This window comes from Nomascus leucogenys, chromosome 9 (assembly GCF_006542625.1).
Source record: "Nomascus leucogenys isolate Asia chromosome 9, Asia_NLE_v1, whole genome shotgun sequence".
NCBI classification, from domain to species: Eukaryota; Metazoa; Chordata; class Mammalia; order Primates; family Hylobatidae; genus Nomascus; species Nomascus leucogenys.
The window spans coordinates 11,203,609-11,221,347 of record NC_044389.1 but is presented as its reverse complement, the minus strand read 5'-3'; positions in this window follow the sequence as shown (position 1 = coordinate 11,221,347).

Genomic DNA, 17,739 nt, shown 5'->3' with positions numbered 1-17,739 from the left:
TATATGTGTGTATATATATATATATACACTTAACATTTGGTATCTATATTATAAATCTCCGGGTCTTATTAACAAATTATTATTATTTATTAATTAATAATAAATCTCTTATTTTAGCAATCAGTCACCCTGTTTAGATTTAGCACACAGATTCTGACCTACTTTTATGGGTTCTGGTTCTAATGACAAATTAATTTTTAGAGCTTTTACAGTGTTACTTTGATCTATTTGGTTTATTTAGTGCTACAGGAACTTCTGCTTGTCTCTGTATGTGCTGCCTAATAGGGTGGAAGAAACTTCCCTAGACTGAGCCACCTGGTACCTCCACATTGAGGAGGGAAGTCTCGGGCCCAGAGGAATGATAAGGGTTCCCAAGCTGCCTGCTTGTTGCGATGAGATTTTCCTGGCCAGAGATGTCCTGCCTCCTGGTGTCTCTCAGTGGGTGAGGAGTGTCTCTGGCCTGGCAAGGAAGAGCATGTCCCCTGGCCACTTATTGTCAGTAGATTTTCTGATTTACCCCACTTGCTAATGCCTCTGGGCTCACCTTGTGTTGTCAGTGGGTCTCCCATTTGATCCAGCACAGGAATGAGGCTGCCTGGGCTGCCTTCTGTTGCTAGACAATGGTCAGGAAACTCCAGGGCCTGGGTCACATTTTTCTGTCTGCTGGGTAGCCATAAGATGCCCTGCCATTTTGTTGTTCCTCCTGTCCTGGGGTCTCCAACAAGTCTGTCTTCTTTCACCTTTCAGAGGTGTCCTTTTTGTCTCTTATATGATTTCTAGAGTTTATAGTTCTACTTAGAGGGGAGGAGCAGAGAGGAATGAGTGTGCCATCCCATCTCAACTGCAAATCTGATCTCCTTGTGGTGCCTCTCATTAACTAAATCCTACTGTAAAGGAGAAAGTGAAAGAGGCTGTTAATGCAAGACATGAAGGCAGCCTCTCAGAGCACAGGACAGAAAAGAGAAGGTTGAAAAGCAGACTTGGAAAGGCATGCGGAGACTATCCAGCACAATGACCATTATTCTGTGAAGGAAAAATCAAAACACGTTGACATCTACAAAGACTAAGGGCATTTACACACCAACACACAACTACTTTTTTTTTTTTTTTTTTTTTTTTTGAGATGGAGTCTCACTCTGTCACCCAGGCTGGAGGGCAGTGGTGTAATCTCAGCTCACTGCAACCTCCGCCTCTTGGGTTCAAGCAATTCTCTGCCTCAGCCTCCTGAATAGCTGGGATTGCAGGTGCCTGCCACCATGCCCGGCTAATTTTTTTTGTATTTTTAGTAGAGACAGGGTTTCACCATCTTGGCCAGGTTGGTATTGAACTCCTAAACCCTCATGATCCACCCGCCTTGGCCTCCCAAAGTGCTGGGATTACGGGCGTGAGCCACTGTGCCTGGCCAATGCACAACTATTAAAAGAACATCTGAAGAACAGTAACCCCAGAGAGGAGGGTAGAAGAGCAAGAGAGTGAGATGGGAAACCACTAAGATGTGTTGGTATGTTCAACAAAACATTTACCAACCATCAAAAAACCTAATTCTGGGATTTAAAAAAGGTGATACTCAATCTCTAGATAAAAATCACAAGGAACACAGTGATTGTTTCAATGAGCAAGGTGTAATACTACTCCCGTCTTGTTATAGAAAGAGAAGCAGTCTTGGGTAACTTTAGACTCCGTTAGAAATTTTGTAATCATAATGGATGCTAAAAGAAATTTAGGGGCCAGGCATGGTGGTTCACACCTGTAATCCCAGCACTTTGGGAGGCCGAGGTGGGTGGATCACTTGAGGTCAGGAATTCGAGAACAGCCAGGCCAACATGGTGAAACTCCATCTCTACTAAAAATACAAAAACTAGCCAGGCATGGTGGTGCACGCCTGCAGTCCCAGCTTCTCGGGAGGCTGAGGCAGGAGAATAGCATGGATCCACGAGGCAGAGGTTGCAGTGAGCCAAGATCACACTTGGCTTATGCACTCCAGCCTGGGCCACAGAGTGAAACTCGGTCTCAAAAAAGAAAAAAAAAAAAAGAAAGAAAAAGAAAAGAAAGAAATGTAGGGAAACTACTAAAAAAGCAGCTGTTTAGTCTTTAGTTTCTAATTCTACATAGAAGGGACATGGAAAATACAGAAATATTCATCAGTTTTAAATGAGGCCAATAAAAAACAAAAGAGGGAAGAGAAACAAAGCAAAAAAGATGATAAAGATAAAAGAAAAAATCAGTTGCACCATTAAGGCACACAGAGCTTGCAGAAGACCTGGATGAATCATTTGATTCAGCAAAATGCAAATGTTTCCGTGAACTGAAGGCAAATCATGTATAATCTGTGCTTTGTGCTCAACGTACTTTAAAAAAATAAAGCAGCTTTGCTTTCTCACAAAAATTGATAATTAACCAGCTCTCTGAAGGATCTATTGATGTGGGTCGGGGGTGTTAAAAATCAATCCCTGGAAAAGCTATTTCCTGCTTCTCTCTCTTCTTTCCCCACCCTGCCTCCTCACCCCCCTTAAACCCTGGATCTTCAAATCCCTTTCAATCCTCAGAGCCTAGCACTTGTTTTGCACCAGGGGATAAAATGTGTGGGGAAAGTAGCAATTAGTACATAAATCATATTTTTACAATAATTTTTCAAAATAGTAAAACAACCAGTAACAGTGACTGTGTCTAATTCATCTTCAAATCCCCAGTACTTACACAATAGTGAATGACACACAGAAGTTATTATACTCATAATAGAAACAAAGAAAGAAACAAAGAAAGAGAGAGAAAGAAAGAGAGAAAGAGAGGAAGAAAGGAGAGAAAGAGAAAGAAGAAAGAAAGAAAGAAAGAAAGAAAGAAAGAAAGAAAGAAAGAAAGAAAGAGAAAGAAAGAAGGAAGGAAGGAAGGAAGGAAGGAAAGAAAGAAAGAAAGAAAGAAAGAAAGAAAGAAAGAAAGAAAGAAAGAAAGAAAGAAGAAAGAGAGAGAGAGAAAGAAAGAAAGAAAGAAGAAAGAAAGGAAGCGGGAAGGAAAATCAACAAACATTTATTGAGCACGTGCTATGTGCTGAGCACTGAGGAAACATAACTGCAAAGGTGTGGCATTTTATTTATATAGTTGGTTATTTACTTATTTATTTTAAGCATGGCTTATAAATTGATGGGATCTACAGCTGAGGGTGCTGAAGGGACTCAGCTCCATTTGCAAGAATCAAGCAGATTTCCTAGGCAAGACAGAGGCCCCAGGTCGCTGTAACCCATGCTCTCTTTGCTCTCTTTCTCCTGGTCCTCACTGCCTCTCAGCCAGCCGCTCCTCATCAGTGTGAGTGTTGTAGGCTGATGACATCTCACCCTGCATCCATTCCACTCTTCCTCTTGCTTAAAGTTGGAAGCATAGCTCCAGCCACATGCCCTCTTTTTGGCAAATCTCTCACCTTAGCAACATCTCCATGGGCAACAGTCTTAACTAATTCTTCACTAAGGTCACAGTGACCTTGAGTTTCAAGTCATTTCTTCAGGAGTTAGGAGACTCTTTCACCAGATGCCACATGGGAAATCGCTGCTGGATTATATGTCCAAGATGTTCCACAAACTCTCACCTTTAAATCACCTTCTCTTTTGATCACAGTGACTAATTAGCAGAGCCAATGCTGAAATACAGATCTTCTGGTTCTTAGTGTGATGGGCCATTTCTGCTTTTCACAGTGTTCTCAGATTTTTCTAATTCAATCTCAGCACCATGCCATGTGTGCTGGCCTTCTGGGGACCTATCTTAACCACCCATCCTGCACTCTAGGATACAACTGAATGGCAACCTTCTTCCTATCCACCATGCTGGCCTTAAGAATGCTGTCCTATTCAGAGAATGTCATCATGTGGACAAAGTCCTGAGCAATGGATGAGGATGACAACTGATATGACAGCAGGAAGTTTGTTTTCTCAGATGAGAGGACAAGGACGATGGAAACAGGGGAAAACTCTTCTGTGGATATCAGCTTCTCAGCAGTGAATACAAACTGAGAAATCAAAAGAGAACTTTTTTTTTTTTTTGAGACAGTTTCACTCTTGTTGCCCGGGCTGGAGTGCAATGGCGCGATCTCGGCCTCCCAGGTTCAAGTGATTCTCCTGCCTCAGCCTCCCGAGTAGCTGGAATTACAGGCATGCACCACCATGCCTGGCTAATTCTGTATTTTCAGTAGAGGTGGGGTTTCTCCATGTTAGTCAGGCTGGTCTCGAACTCCCGACCTCAGGTGATGCGCCAACCTCGGCCTCCCAAAGTGCTGGGATTACAGGCATGAGCCACTGTGCCCAGCCAGAGAACGTTTTTTAAAAAGTGGCTCCTCTTATGTATTTATCTTCCAATAATCATAACTGCCTGGATTATGAGTGTCTCTTTCTTGGCTCTGAATCTGAATCGAGTAATATTTTCTGCTCCATTCCCATTTGCTCTTTTCTTGGCCTTTGAAGGACAAACAGAAGTTTGCCAGGATCAAACATGCTAATCCAGGCAGCGGCAGGGGCTTCTGAGGGGACAGGCTGCCCTGGGAGATGCTGAGAATGGCTGTTTGATTGGAGTATGTGATGCTTGCGGGAGCAGAGAATCTGTGGAAAGAGCCACCTGAGGGCTGGGCTGCTGCCCAAACTTGAAGGACTCGATGAGCTTTGCTAAGAGTTTGACTTTACTCTCCATGCAGTAGAAGAAAATCAATTTTTAGATCGAGAACATCATTACATTGAGAACATGTTGTAAGAAAAATGGTGAAAAAGTACAAGTGCTAAGGTAAGTAGAAGCAGGCAGCCGGGCAGCCTGATGGACACCTGTCACAACAGCCCAGATGAGACCCAGTCTGCACTAATGCAGTGGCCCAGGGCATTAAGGAAGGGCTGGTTCGAGAGCTACTTAAGAGGAAGCATGGACAGGAAATGAGAACCTAGAGGATATGAGTATAAGACAGAAGTCGAGGACATGGGGTGAATAGTGGTACCTGCACTGAGATTAGATAGGTGTACTGCTCTACTCAGAACTCTTTTTAAAAATAGAGACGGAGTCTCACCATGTTGCTCAGGGCTGGCCTTAAACTGCTGGGCTCCAGTGATCCTCCTGCCTCAACCTGGCTTCTACTCAGAACTCTTAAATGACTTTTCAGAGTCATAGCTGACAATCTGGAACCTGGAGCCCTACAGCCACATTTTTTTCATACTGAAGCAGATGTACTGTTTTCCTACCAAATGACAGTCCTGTGAACCGTCCTTTACTGACTTTACAGAGTTCCCTTCCTCCTTTCTGCCCCCTAGGTGAGTATATCCTCAAGAATTTACCCATCACTCTCTGTATTCTCTAGAGGTTCTCTAGAGGAGATGTCAGGGTTCTCTAGAGGAATAGAAATAACAGGATGGATAGATGATAGATAGATAGATAGATGATAGATAGATAATAGATAGATAGATACCCACAATAGGCCATCTGCAAGCTGAGAAGCAAGGAAGCCAGTCCAAGTCCCAAAGCTGAAGAACTTGGAGTTTGATGTTCGAGGGCAGGAAGCATCCAGCACAGGAGAAAGATATAGGCTAGGAGGCTAAGCCAGTCTAGACTTTTCAAATTTTTCTGCCTGCTTTATATCCTGGTCGTGCTGGTAGCTGACTAGATGGTGCCCACCTAGATTGAGGGTGAGTCTGCCTTTCCCAGCCCACTGACTCAAATGTTAATCTCCTTCGGCAACACCCTCAGAGACACACCCAGGATCAATACTTTGCATCCTTCAATCCAATCAAGTTGAAGCTCAGTATTAACCTTCACACTCTCTTTTCTTTTTGCACTTAGTCTTTCAATAAGAGAATCAACACTTAGCTGTCTACATGCCCTGCTCTGTATTCTCTCCCTCAGTCCTTCATTTCCAAATGCTCATGAGCCTCTTGGATTTACACTGCTCACCTGCATTGCAAACTCAGCATATGCAAGTAGGACTAATCATGACCTTCCCCTGACAACAGGCCCCCTGTATCAACACTGCCTCTACTGTCCACATATCGGTCTCCCAGGCTAGCAACCTTGAGGCCACTTAAGTAATAAAAGAGCATGTGTTCTGGAGTCAGACAGATTCTGGGTAATATATGACTCAACCAGCTGCTCATCAGATGATTTTGGCCAAGCTAATCAACCTTTCTGAACCTTTGCTTCCTCAATAGGAAAATGGGGTTGATAGTCCCTAATTCAGAAGGATGCTATGGAATATCAGTGAGATCTTAAGGGCTGATGGCCCAGAGAGGGGCCCAGCACAAAGTCAGCTATCAAGTAACACTGGTTCTCATCTCCTACATCTTTTCCTCTGCTTCCTATTCAACTGGTCGCCAAGTCCTTTAGTCTCTTCCTACTAAATCCTGGATTTTTCCCTTTTTCTCCATTTCCATGATGAGTCTAGGCTACATGTTTTCATACCTCAGCTATGCTAACAGCCTCTAAACTGGTCTACCTTATTCTCTCATGTGCTGGTCAATATTTCATGTTGCCATATTCTTATTCCTAAAGCCATATTCCTATTCATAGAGCATTGCCTTCTCCTCTTAGACGCACTTGATGTGCACAAGTTGGGTGCTGATATGAATATTTCTAAGACGTGTGTACGTGTATGTGTGTGCTTCCTCACTCTCATTTTCCTGTAACTTACATGAAACAGAGCCTTTCTTTCTGCCTTCCAGCCCCTTAGTGTCCTCCTAGTAGCAGAGCACAGGGATTGGCAAGCAGTGAGCACTCAGCCAACGCCATCAGCCCTGGGATCGGCATGCCTGTTCCTAGAACACTGCTCAATTTACGGCAGTTTATTTTCTAGAAGATACAAAATTCGTGATTTCATAGGATTCCAGAAAATAGCAGTAGCCACAGGAAGTGAAAAGGCAGATTATTCCAGAGGGAAGTCTCCAGCCAGGCAGAACCCATGAGAGAAATTAATGTGATGAAGAACATGTGTGAAAGTCAGAAAACCCTGTGAGGTAGTTGCCAGGAGACTGGGGGAAGGGAGAATGGGAGCTGTGGTTTAATGAGCACAGAGTTTTGGTTTTACAAGAGGAAAAGAGTTCTGGAGACTGGTTACACCACAATGTGAATACACTTAATACTGCTGAACTACACACTTAGAAATGGTTAGAATGATAAAGTTTGTTTTTTTAACCACATTAAATTTTTTTAAGTTGTTTAAAAAAAAAAACACCTCTCTGAGGAAAATCCTAAAGGAGCTGAAGGCTGGGGAATTAATGAAGCAGGAAGGAAAGCACTCCCGGATTACGGGGTATACCCTTGCCACGGTGTTCCCGTCGTAGCCTACATTACCTCTGCCACAGAGACCAGCTTGTTGCATTTAAGTTTCCTCTCCAGTTGTCTGACTCTCTCACTAGACGAGATGTGTCTTTAAAACAGAAGTGACCTGTTTACCGTGGCATCCCCTATCCCTAGCACAGAATAGGTATTACATAAAGATTTGTCCAATGTGAATAAATGAAGAGTTTGGCGTGGTGCTAGATGTGTTCTTTTCAAAGTGCTTTTCACGTGTTAACTCACGGAGTACAGCTCTATGTGGAAGACATTTCTGTATTTGTTTTTTGAGGCAAGGTCTTGTTCTGTCATCCAGGCTGGAATACAGTGGTACGACCACAGTTCATGGCAGCCTCCACCTCCTGGGCTCAAGGGATTCTCCTGCCTTAGCCTCCCAAGTAGCTAGGACCACAGGTACACACCAATGAATCAAGCAATTTTTTTTTTTTTGGCGAATTTTTTTTTTTTTTTAAGACGGAGTCTCACTCTGTCGCCCAGGCTGGAGTGCAGTGGCGCAATCTCGGATCACTGCAAGCTCTGCCTCCCAGGTTCACGCCATTCTCCTGCCTCAGCTTCCCGAGTAGCTGGGACTACAGGCGCCCGCCGCCAGCCCGGCTAATTTTTGCATTTTTAGTAGAGACGAGGTTTCACCATGTTAGCCAGGATGGTCTCGATCTCCTTACCTTGTGATATGCCCGCCTTGGCCTCCCAAAGTGGTGGGATTACAGGTGTAAGCCACCGCGCCCGGCTGAATTTTTTTTTTTTTTTTAATAGAGACAGAGGCCTTGCTATGTTGCCCAGGCTGGTGTTGAACTCTCAGGGTCAAGGGATCCTCCTACCTTTGCCTCCCAAAATGCTGGTATTACAGGCAAGAGCCTCGACACCCGGCTGGAAGACATTTCTTTACCCTCACTTTACAGAGAGGGAAACTGAAGCACAAAGAGGTCAGGAAACTTCCCCGAGGCCAAACAAAGTCTAACAACTTTGTTAAGGAAACTTCCCCAAGGCTACACAACTAATAAATGGTGATGCCAAGATTCAAGCCAGAACAGGCCAGCTTCAGAGACCATCCTTTTAACCACTTACCACGCTGACATTCAGTAGACGCGAAGTTGGAAACACAGGTCAGCTAAAAGTCCAAAGTCAAACTGTGAGTGTGTGATGAAGCCCTACCATACCCTCGCTGCTTTCAGGAAATAACTGGAATCTGGGCCACAAGGGAGACAGACTGCATCTGCGTGAGTAATGTGTTCACCAGCTTCCAGTCAGAGGTGGAAGAGCCACACTTTGGGGGCATCTAGAGTTTTTTTACTGTGTGTGTATGTTCATGCATGTGTGTTGTGTGTTGTGTGTGGTATGTGATGTGTGTGTGTTTTGTGTGGTGTGTGTGGTGTGTGTGTATGGTGTGTGTATGTGTGTGGTGTGTGTTTGGTGTGGTGTGTGTTGTATATGTGTTGTGTGTGCTGTGTGTGTGTGTTGTGTGTGTGTTGTGTGTGTGCTGTGGGTGGTGTGTGGGGTGTGTGCTGTGCTGTGTGTGTGTTGTGTGTGTGGTGTCTGTGTGATGTGTGTGTTTTGTGTTTGTTGTATGTGTATGGTGCCTGTGTGGTGTGCTTTGTGTGGGGTATGTCTATGTGTGTGTGCGTGTGTGCTTGTTTTCTTCCCACTACTAGAATCTAAGGCCCCTAGGGTAAAATTTATGTCTGATTCTCCTAAATCTCCAAAGCCTGGCAACAGTGCCTGGCATAGAGTAGATATTTAGACAAGGGAAGGAAGCAAAAAACAATCTTAAGCCAAACTACCATTTATGGCAACAGATCAATGTCACAGTTCAAAGCACCTGTAAGTCTATGAATTTCTAATTAATCTTAGAATTATTACTTCATATCTTCCAAACTCACTATTTGACCTTCAGTATGTTTATTACCCTTGTGGAGCAGGTGATTACAGTAAGAAAACTGAGCGACAATTATCCAACATGTAAGTCCCCTGTGTACAGCATGAATATCCCCAATCCAATAAACAAACAATGATCCTTGTGAATATTTACAAGGGAGCAACTGTTATAAAGTTCCAGAGAGTGCACAGTAGCAGCAACCAAAAATTCACAAGTAGAGATGAAAAGGACAAGCTGGGCACAGACTGGTTCCAGGTGATAGACGGACTGTGGAAGGGAGGGTGGGGGTTATGAATTTCCCAAAATCTCATGCAGAATATTGTGTACTTAGACACGTGTGTGTTTTTCTGGAGAAATGATTCATAGCATTCATTATAACCTCAAAGGGCTACTTAACTAAAACAACGAAGTCATAACTGTGACTTTAGTACAGTTGGTCTTCCGTATCCGCAGGTTCTGCATTGGAGGGATCCAACCAATCACATTATTTTCAATCTGCAGTTGGTTGGATCCGAGGATGCAGAAGCAGAGGATACAGAGAGCCAAGCTGACGTTTTCAACCTGTGACTGCTTGGATTTTGGTGTTTTGGGGGAGTGGGACGGGGTCCTGGAACCAATCCCCTGGGGATATGGAGAGTCACCCGTACCTTTGCTTATCTGTTGGAAAAGAATGTGTTTCTGCAGGGCACCAAATGACAAGAACTATAATGACTCCTTGCCATAAACTGAAGGTGTGCTGCAAGGCTCCATATGCATGGAGAGAGCAGGAGAAAGGATATAAATTTTGTGAAACACCTAGGAACCGGACAGATGTAAGAGTTTCATGCAAAATTTGGTGCTAAGGTGCTAGTTATTTCTATTGCTCTAATTACTGATTTTCTTAGAAGTTGAACACAGCTGATTCTTTTTGAGTATGTCTGTAGAAAAACGGAGTTTGAATTACATGAGAATGAGGAACAGGTCAGGCCATGTGGCTATCTAGTTTTCAAGACCTCTCCACTGCTCTTCACCCAACGTACTGAAAAAAATTCTCTTGAAACATCATCAACTTTGTTAAATTATTTTTTCAGCTGAAATATACAGAAAACCCCTCCAGTTCTTTTCTCTCCTCATATCAAGCAATAATCAAAACCAAAATCCTAGACTATTATAAATAGTAGATGGCATAAGATCAGTTTTCTCTTAAAAAATGACCTGGGGCTTGCAGGGAAGAGGTTCATAAGGAAACACAGCAGGGGAAGAGGGGAAAATTCTAATGTTTCCCAGTACTTTTCCTTACTGAATTTCTCTAGCTACTGTATTTAAATTTGGCTAACAGTCATATAAATACAAAAAGGTAAATAATGTCACTCTACTTTCTTGAGAAAAATCCCAATTCTGTGTAATTACAGGGCAGGAGACAGATTACACCAGGCTAGGGGTTAACGACTTTTGTTTGCCTTTTTGTTATCACCTGTCACAATTTGCTGGGAAGGTAAGAAAACACTGCTGTTTATCTGGATTCATGGCAATCTCTAACTTTTAGAAACTTCAAGGTTTGATTGTGACCATGTTGGCAGAGTCTAACAAATTGCTTTGCAAATGAAGTAGACAACACTGATTGATTGTGTTTTACCATACACCACTGGCAGAAAAAGAAAAAAAAATTTCTTCCCCTAAATTGAATTTTAGTTCCATGTATGCTTCTTTCCCAAGAAAAACCAATAGAAATTAGGTCAGTTTACATATATAGGCTGGCCATAAAATCTGGGAAACAAAGATAATACTATTTAATTTTGTATATGTGGAATATATTGTTGATATTATATAGAGCTGCCTGTGCTGACTTTAAAGACACATCTATTAGGTGTTAATGTGAAATTGTTACTGGAAATGGGTCCAGATACAGCCCTGAGAGAGGGTTCTTGGATCTTGCGCAAGAAAGATTTCAGGGTGAGCCCGTAAATTGAAAGCAAGTTTATTAGAAAAGTAAAGGAATAAAAGAATGGCTACTCCATAGACAGAGCAGCCCTGAGGGCTGCAGGTTGCCCATTTTTATGGTTATTTCTTGATTATATGCTAACAAGGGGTGGATTATTCATGCCTCCCCTTTTTGGGTCATATAGAGTAACTTCCTAATGTTGTCATGGCATTTGTAAACTGTCATGGCGCTGGTGGGAGTGTAGCAGTGAGGATGACCAGAGGTCACTCCTGTCACCATCTTGGCTTTTGTGGGGTTTGGCCAGCTTCTTTCCTGCAACCTATTTTATCAGCAAGGTCTTTATAACCTGTATCTTGTGCCGACCTCTTATCTCATCCTGTGACTAAGAATGCCTTAATTTCTTGGGAATTCAGCCCAGCAGGTCTCGGCCTCATTTTACCCAGGCCCTATTGAAGATGGAGTTGCTGTGGTTCAAACACCTCTGACAAAATGATAGGGTTTGTACTGAAAGCTCAGCATACAGTTGACAACCATGGGAGCAAATTGGAGCAGTGAAGACAAACTTGATCCTTAAAGCTTCTCAGCCTCTACTTTCCCTTTAATTATCTAAACGAATCGGGTCACAATAATCTCTTTGGTGGGTGTGTGCATAACGTAGTTAGTTGCTGTTGCATGCAGCCGCACTATAGGAGAGACGGCTCTCTTCGAAATAAAGCATATTTCATAGCTCTTGAACTGAATCATCACTACTTACATTCAAAGAAATAAGTGTGCAACACCCAAATCAAACTCGGCCCACTCCCTGCTGCTTTTTAGGTAGTTTGTTCAGTAGAGAGCTTTCCTGAGTCTCAAGACTCCAATGCAAATGATGAAGGCTCTCAGGAGAGCACAGCATGGGGCAAGCGCTGATACAAGAAGGAAGATCAAGTTGACCAGATGATCCAGACATTTAATAAGAACTTCCCAATCAAAGCTTTCAGTATTCAAATAATTATACAACTGTTGACATTTTTTTTTTTGCAGGGGGGACAGGGTCTCACTCTATCACCCAGGCTGGAAGGCAGTGGCGTGATCTTGGCTCACTGCAACCTCCACCTTCCAGGTTCAAGCGATTCTCCTGCCTCAGCCTCCCCAGTAGCCAGGATTACAGGTGCACGCAACCCGGCTTGGCTAATTTTTGTATTTTTAGTAGAGATGGGGTTTCACCATGTTGGCCAGGCTGGTCTCGAACTCCTGACTTCAAGTGATCCACCCACCTCGGCCTCCCAAAGTGCTGGGATTACAGGCATGAGCCACCATGCCCAGCTGGCATTCTATTGAATAGAAAGAGGAAACAATATGTATTAGGCTTCAAGACCTAATTATTTCCCATGTTTTAAAATAACATGTCTAAGTGATTACAATTTTGCATGGTTCCTACCTTAAGCACTTTCTCTAGGAACCTAATGCAGTTAGAAACATTTGGTGAAAAATAATTTACTATCCAGAAAGTTTTCCTGTTTCCAAGATAAGAAAGCCTGTTCTGCCATCCCAGCAGGCAAGGGTTGTTTAAGTTACTAGATAACAAAGTTGTTATTGATTCTAGTATTTTTACTCTTCCTGATTCCCTGCAGTCCAAAGGGAGTTTGTCAGACCAGGAGTGATTTTTATTAAAAAAAAAAAAAAAAGAGTAGTTGCTATTGTTGTAACTGGCCTCATTGTGACAGATGGGATCCTAGTGTTTTCTCGCTGCCCTTTACTCAGGAGCTAGGAGAACAGAAAGCAAATAACCAAGAAACCAACACACTCATAGTAATCTGGATTTCTCAGAGTTGAGCCACAGCACTTGGAAATCAAATATTGGCTCCTCCTGAACGCCCCTTTTAGCCTGTTGTTGTTAACCAGTTTAACATTCCCTTATCACATGCTCATGTGGGCAGAATTAAATGGAATTAGCTGCAAATTATATAAAATTCATTTACCTTTAAAGGAAGCTATTTGGTCATGTTCAGTGTAGACAGAGCATTGCATTAAGACACAAGTTAATGGTACTGCCTGGAGATGAATCAATTTGCTTTGGTTTTATTGCCTCCCTTTATTTGTTCTTATGTGGTAGCTACTGTGACTGGAAATGCTCAGCTCAGGTTCACAGAGCCCATGTTGGAGCCACATTAACATCTCAAGGAGAGTCCCACTGTTTCTAAAGAGCTCAGTCCAAGTAAACACAATAGCAAAGTAAGATGATGCTGATCTTCCCTTAATACTTAGTCACAAAGAATGGATGCTGAACAAGGTGGCTTATGCCTGTAATCCTAGCACTTTAGGAGGCCTAGGTGGGAGGATCGCTTGAGCAGGAGTTCAAGACCAGCCTGAACAACATAGCAAGACCTTGCCTTTACAAAAAAAAAAAGAAAAAAGAAAAAAGAAAAAGTTAGCCGGGCATGTTGGAGCATGCCTGTAGTCCCAGCTACTCCAAAGGCTGAGGAGAGAAGATTGTTTGAGCCCAGGAGGTTGAGGCTATAGTGAGGTAAGATTGTGCCACTGCAATCCAGCCTGGATAACAGAGGGAAACCCTGTCTCAATTAAGAAGATAAGTAAAATTTTAAAATGGGTGATGTATAAGAGAGAAAGGCAAACCTATGAGAATGTTGAGGATTGATAAGCGTCTTGTCCATACAGGGGTTCAAATAACATCTATTGGACTTCTGCTTTCTGCACTGACTTAGGCATTTTTCTAGGATTTCTTCATTTCAACCTCACCAGAACCTCATGATGCACAGGTATATTTTTATTTGAATGTGCATGCTTCATGTGTTCTTTAAGACAGTATATAAATCTCTATATAACAAATAAATTATACTCGAGGTGTCTATTGTCGTTCTCAACTTATAATGTTCATAAGAATGACTGTGGTCAGGTGCAGTGGCTCACGCCTGTAATCTCAGCACTTTAGGAGGCCAAGGTGGACAGATCAAGAGATCAGGAGTTCAATACCAGCCTGGCCAACATAGTGAAACCCCATCTTTACTAAAAATACAAAAAAATTAGCCAGGCATGGTGGCACATGCCTGTAGTCCCAGCTGCTTGGGAGGCTGAGGCAGAAGGATCACTCGAACCCAGGAAGTGGAGGTTGCAGTGAGCCGAGATCGCGCCACTGCACTCCAGCTTAGGCAACAGAGTAAGATGTTGTCTCAAAAAAAAAAAAAAAAAAAAGAATGACTGTGTATGTGTTTAAAATGCAGACTCCCCAGTCTCACTCACCCCCATATCGTTATTCAGAAGGTCTGGGGTTGGGCTCAGATATTTTCATTTTATAAGCATCCCAGTGATTCTTGATATACACAGTTCATGAGTCACACTTCCAGGAATACTTCCCTATAAATCCATGTTACTTCATTGATTAGTAAGAGTTTGTATTTTTCTGAGATTTGCCTACGGTAAATGTGTTGCAATATGTAACTGGAGAAAATAAAAAAAATAAATGTATTCAAATACTGTGTCTCTGTGCACAACAATACACTGCTAAGAGATATCTACCATAGGAGGAATTCCTAACTGGAAAATTTGATAAAGTTGAGACCACAGTCAGTTAGCTTTTTACTTTAATCTTTGCCAGAGAGTCTGTGGACCTAGCCTAGGCCATCAAAAGAGAAGCCTTCACTTGTGCTGCTCTGAGTTTAGCATTGATTCTCCCATCTTAACCCCATCGATGTCTAATTTTAACATTTTTACGTGGATCTTGATTTGGGGGGACATACAGAGGAATCACTTTAACGGCAGTGTTCCTGCACCCTCACAAAGACAACCAGGGTTGACCATGACCCTTTTTCTGATGTGGAAAAAGCAGGAATGGGGCAGGATTCCAGCTCTGTTCTGGCCTAGAGACTAGAATGACTCCCTTCCCTCCCTAGACATTTTAAGGTTTCCTCTGAGTTTATGATGATAGCTTCATCTCCAACCCATGAATGCAAGAACCACAGACAATGCTAGGGGAGTGGTCTCTGGCCAGGACACACTACTTAGATGCTGGGTTCCACACCTACTGGGCTAGCTAAGGCATTTTGAGTTGTGATTAGTTCACCCACTCGAGTCTTTATTTTGGCTTTCCCAGCTGTGAAAAAGAAGGCCCTGCCCCTTCTCCACACCTGTGGAGTCTCTCTGTGGTGTGCTGATGGCTGACATGAGAGTTCTCCAGCAATCCGCCTCCTCCAGCCCTTTTAAGCAGGACTGTACCTAGGGGCACGTTCCCCTAAAACACTAATATACCTACTAAGTAATTCTTCCCAGTGTTCCTGAATATACCTTTCCAGGTCTACCCATCTGGAAATATCTTTAGACATCAGCTCATGGTGATAGTCTGCCATTCTTCTGGATGCAGTAATAGCCAATAGTTCAATGCTTATATGCACATTAAAAGCAATGCTGGGGGAGAAAGGAAGAGATGACCATTTATTGAATGCTTTCAAAGTGCCAAGAACATTAGATGTTTTGTCTCATTGAATTCTCACAAAAACAATAAAAAATATCTTTTGAGTGCCTACTATATAGTAAGATAGTATAGTGTCACAGCCAACAGAATGGATTTTAAGGCCACATCAAGGCCAGGTGTGGTGGCTCATGCCTGTAATCCCAGTACTTTGGGGGGCCAAGGCGGGCGGATCGTCTGAGGTCAGGGGTTTGAGACCAGCCTGACCAACTTAGTGAAACCCGTCTCTACTAAAAATACAAAAATAGCCAGGCGTGGTGGCACATGTCTGTAATACCAGCTGCTTGGGAGGCTGAGGCTGGAGAATCGCTTGAACCCAGGAGGTAGAGGTTGCAGTGAGCTGAGATCACGCCATTGCACTCCGGCCTGGGAGACAGAGCAAAACTCTATCTGGAAAAAAAGAAAAAGCCACATCATCTCTGCTTGGATCTAGGCTCTGACACTTACTAGCTATATAATTCTAGGCAAGTAACTTACCATCACTGGGCCTCAATTTTCTCCACTGGAAAATGGGATAACAGTAACTGGCTCATGGGGTTAATACTGGAAAATATTTGAACAACGCCTGGCTCCATGCATTTGCCATTATGATTACTATGTGCCACGGGGCCAGCTTATGGGACAGTGCTAGTATTTCCATGTTACAAATAAGGGCAGGAAGGTTAGTGAAGTCATGTTACTTGGCAAGGGACACACAGCTTGTGCAGGGCAGAGCCTGATGTGGAGGACAGGTGTATGCAGCTCCTGACCTTTCTGTGGCCCACCAAAGCCAGCACATATTTCTACCAATGAGTTTTGGTCACTCAAAGAGTGTGCAGGCAGGTGCACAGTGAGAGATCTACAGGCATTTGATCGGTACATGTTACGGAAAATCTGGGTCCCTCAAACCATAAACCATGTGAAATGTAGGATGGTTGAGGAAGAAGGCTGGAGGGTAGTGTGGGTCAATCCTTCTTTGGGCTGCAGCAGGAACCTGGAGGTAAGGAGAGGCTCCTAGGAGAACAAAGGATTAGTCATAGGAAATGGTGGTGGGAGGAGGAGGTGGAAGGCAAAGAAAAGGAACTGTGTGGAAGCAAGGAGCTGGTTACCTAGGACTAAGCTCAGAAGGGAAGCAGCGAGGATTTCTGGAGACTGCATATCTGGAAGATAGAACCAGAGACGAGACAACCAAAGGGGTGAGTCCAGAGCTGTAGGGGGTGAGCCACCGGGAACACCAGGAGTGGGGAGCAACAGCTGACCTCAGATCCTTTGGAGCCTCAACGTTCTTTCATACATTTCCTTTCATCTGCAGAGTGAACTGAGGACCACGGAAGGATTAAACCAAAAGTGGAAAGAGCTAGTGTCTGGGGGCCGCACTCCCAGGGAGGAAGCGTTGAGCAGTGGCTGGAGGAAGCAGCAGACAGTTCTGGGGCACACGGAGCCCTCCCTCTCCTGCCCCTCTACTCCTCTTACACCAGAGAGAGCTAACAAGGTAGGGAATAAGACAATTACCCAATTCAATTCGGTTTTTAAGCTGCTTTTATCTTTACAGTTCAGGGAGCACTGAATCATCTGGAAAATAATTTCAGCTCTCTGCTTATTTTCACTAGATTGCTTAGCCCTAGGAATATTGGAAAACCCTTCATTCAAAGTCTGAGGTCGTTTCCTCTCTCCAATCCCCACAACCCAAGCTGTGTTTCCCTGGCCCCTCTCAGACCTGGATACCAAATTCTGGGTATTTATTTTTATTTATTTTTTTAATTTTTTGAGACGGAGTCTCGCTCTGTCGCCTAGGCTGGAGGGCAGTGGCGCGATCTCGGCTCACTGCAAGCTCCTTCTCCCGGGTTCACGCCATTCTCCTTCCTCAGCCTCCGGAGTAGCTGGAACTACAGGCGCCCGCCACCACGCCCGGCTAAATTTTTTTGTAGTTTTAGTAGAGACGGGGTTTCATCATGTTAGCCAGGATGGTCTCGATCTCCTGACCTTCTGATCTGCCTGTCTTGGCCTCCCAAAGTGCTGGGATTACAGGCGTGAGCCACCGCGCTGGGCCAATTCTGGGTATTTATAAACCAGCAGGAGGGAAACATTGATTCGACTTAGGAGAATGAAAACCTGCTGGCATTAGTGCTTATTGAAGGAAATGCTAATGAACAAAAGTGCAATCAATTATAGAAGTATTCTCATTCCACACATCAC